Source organism: Taudactylus pleione, unplaced genomic scaffold, assembly GCF_031769625.1.
Source record: "Taudactylus pleione unplaced genomic scaffold, aTauple2 ptg000138l, whole genome shotgun sequence".
Classification (NCBI taxonomy): Eukaryota; Metazoa; Chordata; class Amphibia; order Anura; family Myobatrachidae; genus Taudactylus; species Taudactylus pleione.
In genome coordinates, this window is record NW_028284540.1 from 5,552,099 (window position 1) to 5,564,128 (window position 12,030).

A 12,030-nucleotide genomic window follows, 5' to 3' on the forward strand; every position below is an offset into this window, starting at 1 on the left:
ATTGTCTCTTCAAACAATTCATGGTGCCATTCATAGGGCACATAATTTCTGGAAATTCCCTACAAATGGATCCAGACAAACTAAAAGCCATTAGGGAATGGCCCCAGCCAAATTCTTTGAAAGTGATTCAACAATTCCGGGGCTATTTCAATGATTATTGGAGATTGATTTTGAACGTTTCTACGATGGTTGCCCCATCACGAGTCTCACTAAGAAAGGGATTAGCCCATCTCGTCGGTCTCCTGCAGCAGTATTGGCCTTCCAAGATCTCAAAACAGCATTTTCAACAGCTCCAATTCTTCGCCAACCACAACTCGAGAAACCTTTTATCTTGGAAGTAGATGCCTCCTTGGTAGGTGAAGGAGCTGTGCTTTCTCAAAACACTGAAGACAGGAAGAATCATCCATGTGGGCTCTTTTCTCGCAAATTTTCTCTGACCAAGAAGAATTATACCATTGGGGACCAAGAGTTATTGGCTATGCATTTGGCAATGGAGGAGTGGAGACACCTTTTGGAAGGTGCTAGATTTCCTGTTACCATTATCATGGATCATAATAACCTTGTTTGTCTCCAAACAGTTCACTGGTTAAATACCAAATAAGCTCACTGGTCCCTCTTCTTCTCTAGATTTGACTTCAAACTTCAATTTTGTCCTGGGATCTTGACTAAAAAAGCTGATGCTCTTTCTCAATCCTTTTTGTCCCCACAAGAGGAGGAAGACCAACCTCAAGTTCAGACGACTTTGGATCCTCTTGTCTTTGCTCCCACTCAACTCTTGTCTGCTCCTCCAGGTAAGATCTTTGTGGTACTTCGGCTACATAAAAACTTATTGACATGGGTCCATGTTTCTCTTTTTGCTGGTCATTCTGGCATTCTCAAGTTTTTACAACAATCCTACTGGTGGCACACTATAATGGAAGATGTTCAAAACTTAATTGTGTCCTGTGCCAAGGGTGCCCAGCATAAAACCATCTGTAACAAGGTTGTTGGTCTGTTGCATCCTCTGCCTGTGCCAGAAGCCCCTTGGACCCATCTTTCAATGGATTTTATTTCTGAATTACCACCTTCTAAGGAACACAATACCATCTGGGTTGTAGTAGACCGATTTTCAAATGGCTCACTTTATCTCTCTTGTCGATCTTCTCCCTGCACTGCAACTGGCCTAGGTGTTCATCCATGATATCTTCCGGCTTCATGGTTTACCCAAGGAGATTGTATCTGACCATGGGGTACAATTTGTGGCAAAGTTTTGGAGGGCTCTTTGTGCTACCTGCAGAATCAAGTTGAAATTTTCATCCGCCTATCACCCTCAAACTAACAGCCAAACAGAATAGGTGAATCAGGAGCTATAGATGTTTATCAGACTCTTCATATCTTCCTCTCAAGATGACTGGATTGATTTGTTGCCTTGGGCAGAATTTGCCCACAATGTCAGATACCATTCTTCTTCAAATTCCACTCCATTCCTTGTAATGTATGGTAAACATCCTACATACTAGATTATCAAGAATTACCACCCATGGAAGTTCCTGCTGTTACCAACCTTGTTGGTTCCTTTTCAGATTTATGGAAACATTATTCATTGTTTTTGTTCTACAAAAAATGTGCAGATCGAAAATATCTTGCGGTTCCCCTTCTGAGAGTCAGAGACAGGCTGTGGCTATTATCTAAGAACATTTATTTTAAGGTTCCAAGCAAGTCATCAACCCTGTGGTTTATAAATTGGAACTCCCTCCGCAGTTGAGAATCTCCAACACATTTCATTTTTCTTTGTTACGACTGTTTGTTTTTAATCAATTTCAGTGTTCTCCACCCAAGACTCCTCAAGTTCAAACTCAACTGGGAGTCGAATTTGAGGTTGAGAAAATCCTTGACTCTTAGTATTGGTCTAATTGCCTTCAGTATCTTATTGATTGGAAAGGATATGGACCTGAAGAATGAACATGGATTAAGGTCTCTGACGTCCACGCTCCTCAACTTGTTCGAGCTTTTCACAGAATATTTCCTGATAAGCCTTGTGGGTGTCCAGAGTCCACCCTGAGAGAGGGGGTTCTGTCAGGTTGTAGCCTAGGGTTGGCCATTACTCACCCCGGCTTACCCTGACCTCTCGAACAGTCAGACATCAGGCGCAGTGGTGAGTGATGCACTGAGGACCACGTAGACATCCATGAGATGCTTTGTGTATTGGTTGCTGCAGTTGCCATCATGGATGCAGCCATGACAGGTTTCATCACCTGTTTACCCTTTACCCAATGGTAGTGTGGTGGTTGTCAGCTGACAAAATCCTCCAATGAACTACTGCCTTAGGGTTTATAAATAGGCTCCAGACAGCAGGAAGTTGCCTGTACAACGTTGTTACTACTAGTGTTTGCTTGCCACCACTTCGTTCCAGGTTCCCTTGCTGTTTACTCTCGAGTCATCTCTAGTCTCTCTCCTGTGCCAGCGGTGAGACTGAATACCTTGCCTGCTTACTCCATACATCCTCCGAGTACAACCACAGTGTCACTCTCCTGAGCCAGCGGTATGACTGATACCTCGCCAACATACTCTGTACAATATCCAAATACAAAATCCTTGCTAGTGCCTCTTTCATAGGTACATTCTACTGGGCCTCATTGGTGTTATCTCCCTCCATTTCCCACCTCTATCGAATACCTGACCAAAGGGCCACAACCTGCTTGCTGGGTGCAGCTTAAACCTATATCCCACTCGGAGGGGTTACTGGTGAACACCTCCCAGCAGGTTAGACTGCACCTTTGGTCAGGTCTCGCCAACATCCGATACTTGTGGATGAGAAGGACATACATCAAGGCCCCTCGCCCCGGGACCTCAGCTTTCAGCTCCTCAGTAAGAGATTCCCCTGAACCAGCCATTACAATTTCTTTAAGAAGCCTGATCTCATCAAATACCCAAAGCTCAATATGGCATTTAGGGCCAATGTAATGGGGGTGGAGTTTGGAACATGTGAGAGTTTAGCAGTAAACTCTCACACTTTTTAAACTCTGCCAAAGTAATAGAGTCCAAGAACATACAAACTCACTTGTTTTTAGACTCAAAAACTCTCACGATTTAAACTTTCATTCATGTTTTCCCATTTTGAAGATAAAATTTGACCAGTGTGAGTTTACTGCTAAACTCTCACATTTTCTATACTCTCACCCTATTACATTTGGCCCTTAGTGTCATTTGCCGTTTGGATTCTCTATTCTCTAATCTTCCTGCACCATTTGTATTTCCTTTTTTTCCCTTTTTTTGGAAATGTTTTCTGTGAATTGGACTTGTTCCATGGAAACAGCAAGCGAACCAAGATGAAAGACTTTAATTATTTGTTCTATATATAAGCATTTTGTGTGCAATGCAAGTTTTATATTTCTATATCTTTCCAGAGAGAGAGATGATAGATAGATAGATAGATAGATAGATAGATAGATAGATAGATAGATAGATAGATAGATAGATAGACAGACAATGTTTACACATTAACTAATTCACAAACCTAGTCTCCTGGGTTGATTTTAGATTGGGAATTCTGCATGGTGTACATATTACTTAGTTGTACTATAATATCTTAGTTTTGAAAAGTTTATTAATTATTCATTTGTGTAATCTATGTTTACAATAACACTATCCCTATTGGGTATGCCATTGGGAGAGTGTCTCTGCATGTCTGTTTGTGTTGTTCATATATTGAGGATAACAGGTGACCTAAGCGAACTACATTTTTCAAGAAGATCATTCCACCTGAAAAATATTAGATTTTAGAAACATAAACAATTGCTCATTTTGCATCTAAGGTTCTTTTGTCTCCAAACATTTCTGGAACTTAAACTTTAAATAGTTCCAAATTATTTCAAAACTGTGTGTGTGTGTTTTTTCTAGGTCATTGACTATACACGTGATGTAACTCAATACACCTTAATTATATGGCTGTCTTATGCATTGTGGTAAATCCTGTGGATTTTCAGATCAGCCTAACTCAACTGCCTCCCTGTTGAGTAACAGTCTAATTCTCGAAGCAAATAAGCAAATTAAGATGCTGCACTTTCTAAGTCATGCAGGGAAGGCTAAGGATTATCACTTTACAAGGTCGTAAAATGTAAGATGTTTAATATGTTGGGGAGATTATTCTTCCTATTTTCCGATTGCCTTTTAATACATGTTAAACATTGAAGGTGTCATTGTAGAATTCACAATGTGGATTGTGCACAACAGTTAAAGCCTGTTTTCCAAAACCTCCCGCTGTGATTTTTTATCCTTGCCAAACAACAACAGACAAGTCGGCTCGTAATAGTATTCATATTTTTAATAGGATTTACAAGTAACAAAATAAGTTATTGCAGTATCCATTCTGTGTTCCTCTGCCAAGTTGTTTTCCACTGAAATGTAAATTGTATGTGATGCAGATTACACCAGGACTGTTAATGTACATGATGGGATGGGGATGATGACGAAGATCTTGGCTTATTCACTTGTTTTCTGAAATTACTGATATAGGGGGGTTTATGTCTACCTTAAGGGGATATATGATGAACAGTAATTAAAAAATAATATAATCTTGTTTCTACTGAAAGTGTTAAAAAGTGGTTAATACTTTATTCATAGCACAGCTGGTTTTAGAGAATTAAGGACTATGAAAAAACAAATAGACAATTTACAAGTTATTATTTATTGTCCCAGAAAAACAAATAAAATAATTTATATCAAGTGTAGTTTCCATTAAAATATTACAAACAGTAATTGATTATACATATAGTTAAAAAGTAGAGATTGTTTGGTCATAATTACTGTATATATTATAATGGAAGAAGGTTATTTACTAAAATTGTGAAAATATTCTAGTATATACAGTAAAATATGTATATTGAACTTGTTGTCTTTTAGGTGTTGATGCTGGGAAAGAACATTTATTTATTGAAGCCTCCAGTACAGTACCTGTAGTAACATTTGATATAACAACTTGTGGAGTCCTCTGACTATAGTGAAGACATCTCTAGGCTGGTCATTGTAAGGATGGTGCTCCAAGTACTGTAGCTACCATCACTGAAACATAAAGGGCATGATTCAGAGCTGGGCACAGTGCCGTTTGTGCAGTTGCAGCTCTGCATTCCCACACAGACAATGTTCAGTGGAATTTCAGAAGGAGACACAAGTGTCGATGGTGAATGCATGGTGTGCCGATAGTGGAGTGTTTGAAACCACCGGCAAAATTCCATCATCCATGGTCATTGAAAGTGGGCATCTCAGGGCTTGAACATTCCGGCACACTCTAGACACAAGACTGAAAACTGGCATATGCATATTATCGACGCTACAACTTGACAAAAAGTTGTAGTTGCAGTGACATTAGCGTCCACCTCTGAATCAGGTTTCAAGGATGTAGGATGGACCATGTAGGTGCACCATTGCTTAATCAGCTCCTTTTGTTTTACACAGAAAATGTGCAGTTTAAATTTGATTCTGTGTGTTAATGCCCGTTAAAACGTAAATTTTATGGGTTTTAACAAAGCTATCAGGTGAAAAAGAAAGCCTAATTAAATAGCCTTGGGCGATAAGGCCAAAGGCTACCTCCCTTCTTCACCCATGAAAACTTATCTGGTGTGATTGAATTCCTCCCAAAGTATATCAGGAGAAGAGTGACATGTTAGTAAGCACAGAGCTGCATGTGACAGGATATTTGTTATGATATGAAGAGGGAAATAGAGTCAGCACAGAAATGCAGACTGATAATTATGTATACTTGTCGACTTTGGCAAATTCCTCTCCGGGAGTTTCCTAGAGAGCATGTTCCAGATGGGAAAGGTGGGAGTCGGGCATTGCAAAATGCATCATCAAGCCCCACCACGTGACATTTTTTCCATGATTCCCAGCTTTGTATCATAGTGCGGGGGGTACACAATTACGTAACTCACAGCAAATCTTATAATTATGCCCCATCTACTTTTGCAGATAAGCGTTGATGGACACTGGTTTGTAGGAGAGTTGTCGACTTTCTCAGGACCTTTGAGACTCCCTAAAACTCGAGTGTATTCAAGAGATTCTGGGATAGTGGGCAAATATGTTGTATATTGAAAGGAGCATGTTCTCAATCAGTACAGAGTATATCAGGAGAATAGTTACTGTACGTGTTAGTGAGGAAAGGGATGTATATGACAGGAGCAGTGTCATGATGTAAGGAGGGGAATGGAGGCAACAGGAAGGCACAGACTAAGAGTTCAATAGTGAAAGGAGCAGAGTATCTCAGCAGCACAGAATATATCAGGAGATTAATGATGTGTTAGTGAGGACAGGGATGCATATAGCAAGAGCAATGTCATGATGTGAGGAGGGAAGTGGAGACAGAAGGAAGTTGCAGACTAAGAGTTATGGGCCATAGAGAGAGGTGCCAGACCTGGGTACTGTAGGGGGCGTGGCTTAATCACACAGTTGTGGCTATGCCTCATACAATAAAAAGTATGAATAAATATTAAGGGGAGTGGTGCCATGCACTCCTCAGCCAGCGTAAGATCCAGGGGGGGCCTCAATCAGGGCAATTGCTTTTCCTCTACCCCACACACATCAGTTTGCAGGCATAGGAGACTGCTGCTGAGCTCGGCAGCTGCTACCTCCCTGGACCCATTGCAGCACAGTACATAGCAGCTTGTGCAGAGCTAAAGAGAGAGGCTGCTGCTGCTGCTGCTGACAGGGGGGGGGGGTGAAAAACAAGGTAATTCATACCCCCCTTCTTGGTGCCCCTGGAAGGAGTAGGTTCCCAGCCGCACAGAGTATATTATGAGATGAATGATGTGTTAGTGAGGACATTGCTGCATGTGACTGTGGCAGTGTCATTAGCTTTGTAATTAAATGTCTAACTATATGAAGCTACAGCACTTGTAATTGTGTGTATAAAGCCATTTCAGATAAGTAGACCTATGTAGTGAGTGGACATTGGATGTGTGGCATAGACAGGGCGGGTTCTAGACCAAGTGGAGCCCAGGTCGAGAATTTCCTTTGCCCCCTCCCCCCCTGCACACAAACACACTCGGATATAAGAAGATACTGTGATAACACACATATAACATTTGACAGTATGGCAACTTTCCCAAAACAGCACAAGACAGCTAAATGTGCTGCTATTGTATTTCAAGGTTACTAGTTAGACAGCAAAGTTTTTAAATAGAATCTCCATAGGAAAATAGGTGAGAACAGATGGGCTCTTTACTTGGCAGTCTGGACACCACTAGTCTCCCTTTCTGTTTATTATTTGAGTAAGAATATTAGGAGCTGCATTCACACAAGGGATCAATGTGAGAACATTCTTCTCCTCCATGTAGTCTGGAGATGGAGTCAGATATAGACATCAAGCTCCAAATAAAATGCAGGAATGGAGGAGGTGGCCTGCAGTGCGGTCAGGGAACAGCAGAAAGGGCGGCATGGGCCACAGTTATTGGCAGACACAATGGTGGTAGGTGCCAGCGGTGTGCAAATGGAGGCTAGTCCACAGAGCAGATTGGCTTAACTAGAGGGTGGTTTGTTAAACAGGTAGAAAACAGGAACAGGTACAACAGGGTTAACAGTAGGTACAGGTTGTAAGGATTTCCAGCTGCAACCAGGAGCTTTATGTCTATGCTGTGCATTGTGGTGCTCCGGGTAGTAAGGCCACTTATGCACAGTGGTGGAAGCAGGGTTATGCATAATAATAGTAGAAGTGGTGGCAGTGTAATTAGGGTCTCCATGGGGCCTCCCGTAATATGGGATACACAGGGGCACATTCGATACCTTTTACAGATGGAAAGGAAAGACAGATCAGCGAGCTGCACATGCGCAGAAGGTGCTTGTCAGAGGTTGCACCTATGTAGTAAGCAGCTTAAGGTCCTAGTGCCTGGCAGCTAGTCTAGCAGTGAACAGATATAGCACAGAGTGTGCCTCTAACGAGGTTCAGCTGGTGGCTGGGGCAGGGCTGGGCCCTTCTGGCCTCTGGTTTTCTGTAACACGGGGCACATGTAAAAAAAAAAAAAAAACAGGTGAATCTCTACTCTAGGTACTTCAGCACCTCTAGGAAAACAGCAGAAGTAAGACAGCCTAGGACAGAGTACTGCAACTGACATCACAGCTGCTGGACTGAAGCGGTGGGTATACAATATGCTGCACTGTTTGACAAGCATTTCATTAACTAGCTATAAGCATGTGGCTTCAAGCAGCCTACTGCCAGAAGGTACAAGTCATGGAAGAGAGAGCCTTTCATCCCAGATAGCTTTATCTCAGCAGCAACCCTCATTATTCCTCCCCAGCTCCTTTCCAAATATGCTGAGAGTGAGACTACTCAGATCCTTGTATCTCTAGGTACTTGCCTGGGGCTGGCCCCCCTCCCGGCAAGTGACAGCCTGTCAGTCACACACAGCAGCAGCGCCCAGGCTGAGCCACGGCAGCCAGTCATCTGCCTGTGCTAAGCCCTGAAGACGATGTTTGCCGGGATAGCATTGTGCCGCCACTCTCACTGATCCTTCAAAGGAATTCCTTGTGTACTCAGGATGGAGAGCTACGCCAGGTCCTAGTGCCAGTCTGATAGCTTAGTAGTATTCAGGCAGTGTGGTGAGTGCCACATTATAATGTTTAGTCAGGGTGCAGGATTGCGCCCTCCAGGAAATGGCACTCCAGGTGACGGCCCTGCTAGCTCATGCCCTAAACTATCCCTGGGCATAAATATGCTTAGCTGCTATGGTTTGAGGAAGGGAGGCAGCTGGAAGTTGCAGACTGAGAGTTACAGTACATAGTGAAAGGAGCAAGGTCACCAGCAGGGGTGCTGAAGGGGATGGGGAGCAGATACTAATTTTCTGTACCTGGGCTTGTCGGAGGGGCCCGGCAGGGGCCCATGTCCAGAGGTGTTAGCGGGTCTGGTGACACGAAGCACACATGCTGTATACCCCTCACATGGTGAAGCTGTGCCCACCTGAAAAGGGTGTGTGGCTTAAGAAAAGGAGCATGGTTTCACGGGAAATCCCTCAGGGGCATGCCCAGCTTCCCTGGTGATGCTGGGAGGCCACCAGAGACTACTTACAGCACTGTCACCTCCTCCTCTGCGACAGGAGCGCTGCAAAAGAATGACACACTGCAGCACCCGGCTCCTGTTACTGAGGAGGAACCAGCATTTTGGTGTCACATCCTCTAAAGGTGACACCTGGTGCTACCCACACCCGATGCCCGGGTCCAATGCGGCTTCCCTCCCCCTTACCTGGCAGCAGCCAGGCAAGGGGAACATGCTGCTGTGAGCTGGGCTGCACTGGGAGCCTGCTAGCTGCTGCTGAGCAGCAGTCTCCTCTACTCTTCCTGTGTGGGGGAACAATCACACTGATCACACCCCCTCCGGAATTTGCACAGGGCTGAGGGTCTCACAGTGCCCTTCTCCCCAGCGCTCAAAATAGGTATCTTCTTTTTTTAAGGGGGCATGGTCACACCTCCCACAATTAGACTACGCCACCTTTCGGGGCTTGGCCCGGCTCTCTACGGCCCTGGTCCCCAGTAGCATAGTATTCGGACGTCACACTAATGCAGGAAGATTATGGTGTCATGCACCTGTATATGAAACACAACTTGTTTGCATCAGTTTTAGTAAATTAAGTGTGTCTGTGATATAGAGAATGTATAAAAAGCATTTAAAATGGATAATGTGTTTTCAAAATTTAAAAGAAATAGATTCTTGTTTTTCACCTTGTGGTGGGGGTATGGTGTATTTACATAGTACATGTGTTTCACTGTTCATTTTGCCATGAAGCTTCCTGCTTGTGTCTATAGTACTCTTCAAAACATCTGCAGCTACTGTAAATTCATGTGCATGTTATTATAGCTTTCTGAAATTATTAATTCAAATTAATTAATATTGCATAAAATGTTTTCCCTAGTTACCTTGGGTATTATACAGAATTAAAGCTTATATCTGTCCTTGGGGATTTCGTACTGTGAAACAGGTGGAGAAAAAAATGTGCTGTTCTGTTCATTGGTCAATTTTCTGTTAACATTTTGCTATTTTAATTGAAAGTTTAGCATTTGCATTAATTTTATCATTTAAAGCTTTGCAGCATTTGTAACCAGTTACTCTACTGTATGTTGTAGTCTTTTACACAGATTTATCTTAAGATGGCACAGTGTTTCGGTCATTGGGGCTGTTTCTGAGTTGTGAGCAAAGAAAAAAAAACTTTGTATCTAGAATCAGGGCCGTAACAGGGCTTAACAGCGCCCTGTGCCATTCCGCCCCCTTTGCGCATGTCATGATGTCACGCAGGGCCACCAGCACCCAGAAGTGTGGCTGTGCATCTGTACACATGGTAGGGTCAGAGCCGTCCCTAGGTATAGACAAACTAAGCAAATGCCTAGGGCATTTGGAATGCCTAGGGGCATCCAAGCCTGCCTAGGGCCGGTGGAGGATTGGTGCAGGCACTGCTGGGGCATCTGCTGCCAGCTCGGCAGAGACTCTGGCAGCTGCTACTGCTGCTGCACAGCGTCCACGATCGTAGCTCAGCTGTCAGCTCCGATCAGACCTGGCAGCAACAGACAGTGAGCGGGCAGCGGCAGAACAGCCGGCGGCAATTTGTGGGGGTGAGGAGCACCTGGATGGAGGCTAACGGCTAGCGTTGGGCTGGCTCTGAGGCATCACACAATCAGAATGAGTTTCTGCACATGTGCAGAGGCTCATTCAGGACTGTAAGTAATAGTCACTGGAGGGCTGCTGCACCATGGGCCTTTGCGGAGCTCGGAGTAGTGAGTCACACCTTATGGCTCTGGGCTCCACCTCCAGCAATCATTGCACATAGCTGCGGCCTGCCAGTCTGAGATGGGAAAACCGGGTCCGCCGCCCGCGGCTTGCTGTACCTTGAGTCGGACAGCTCTGCAGGCTGTGCTCAAGTAAAGTAAGTTTGGAACTGGGAGAGGGCTGGGGTGCTGTGGTGCTCACTGCTGGGAGAGAGGTGCTCTGCTGGGATAGGGGTGGTGGACGAGTGTGGGTGCTGATAGCATGCTGTGCTGTTATAAGGGGTGTGCTGTGCTGGATGACGGACCCTTCTGTGAGGTCACATCCCTTTTCAGGATCCCACTGGGAGGGGGACACACCCAAAATCTTGCCAGGGCACTAATTTGGCTTGGGTCGGCTCTGGGTAGGGTGTCTGCCTGTAGCATCTGAAGGACTCTATGGGCGGCACTGCCATAGCGATACTGGCTGCAGGGTGCCATTCCAGACACACTGCTAGCCAGTATCAAGGGCTGTAAGGCTGCGAGGGTGCTCCCCACAGGACCCTGCCCTTTGTGCAGTTGCACCATTTGCACAACTCTAGTTATGGCCAGTGTCGGACTGGGACATTAAGGGCCCACCAGGGAAATGCAGAGGTGGGGGCCCGCTGAAGGGGTGTGACCAATAATTGGGTAGATATGGTCATTAAAAAGAGGTGCACAACCGTTCCACAAAGGAAACTTAATATTATGCATTCTCAGACAGCACTGTGCCCAATTTAGTCTAATACATTTTATCTGTAACCCCTTAAGTCTAATAATACTAATCAGTGCAGCATTAGTAGAATAATAATATAAATAGTATTCGGTGTGCAAAAATTCCCAAATCAATAATCACCAAAATTGGGAGGTATTACATACCAGGACCGCGACTGAATGATGGTGGAGGGCACCATGTCTCTCTCAAGGAAAGACTGCAGGCGTCTATCTGCGGGATTGGCAATTTCAAATCAACCCCCACTGGGCTGCTATGGAAGGAGGGGGACCAGAGGAGAGGCTGCGGGGTGAGGGTCATTAATTTACATGGCAGAATGTATAAGGGGCATTATTGTGTGGTAGAATGTATAAGGGGCATTACTGTGTGTGACATAATGTATAAGGGGCATTATTGTGTGGTAGAATGTATAAGGGGCATTACTGTGTGTGACATAATGTATAATGGGGAATTACTGTGTGTGGCATAATGTATAAGGGGCTTTACTGTCTGTGGCATTATGTATATGGGGCAAATACTGTGTATCGTATTATGTATAAGGGGCATTACTGTGTGTGGCA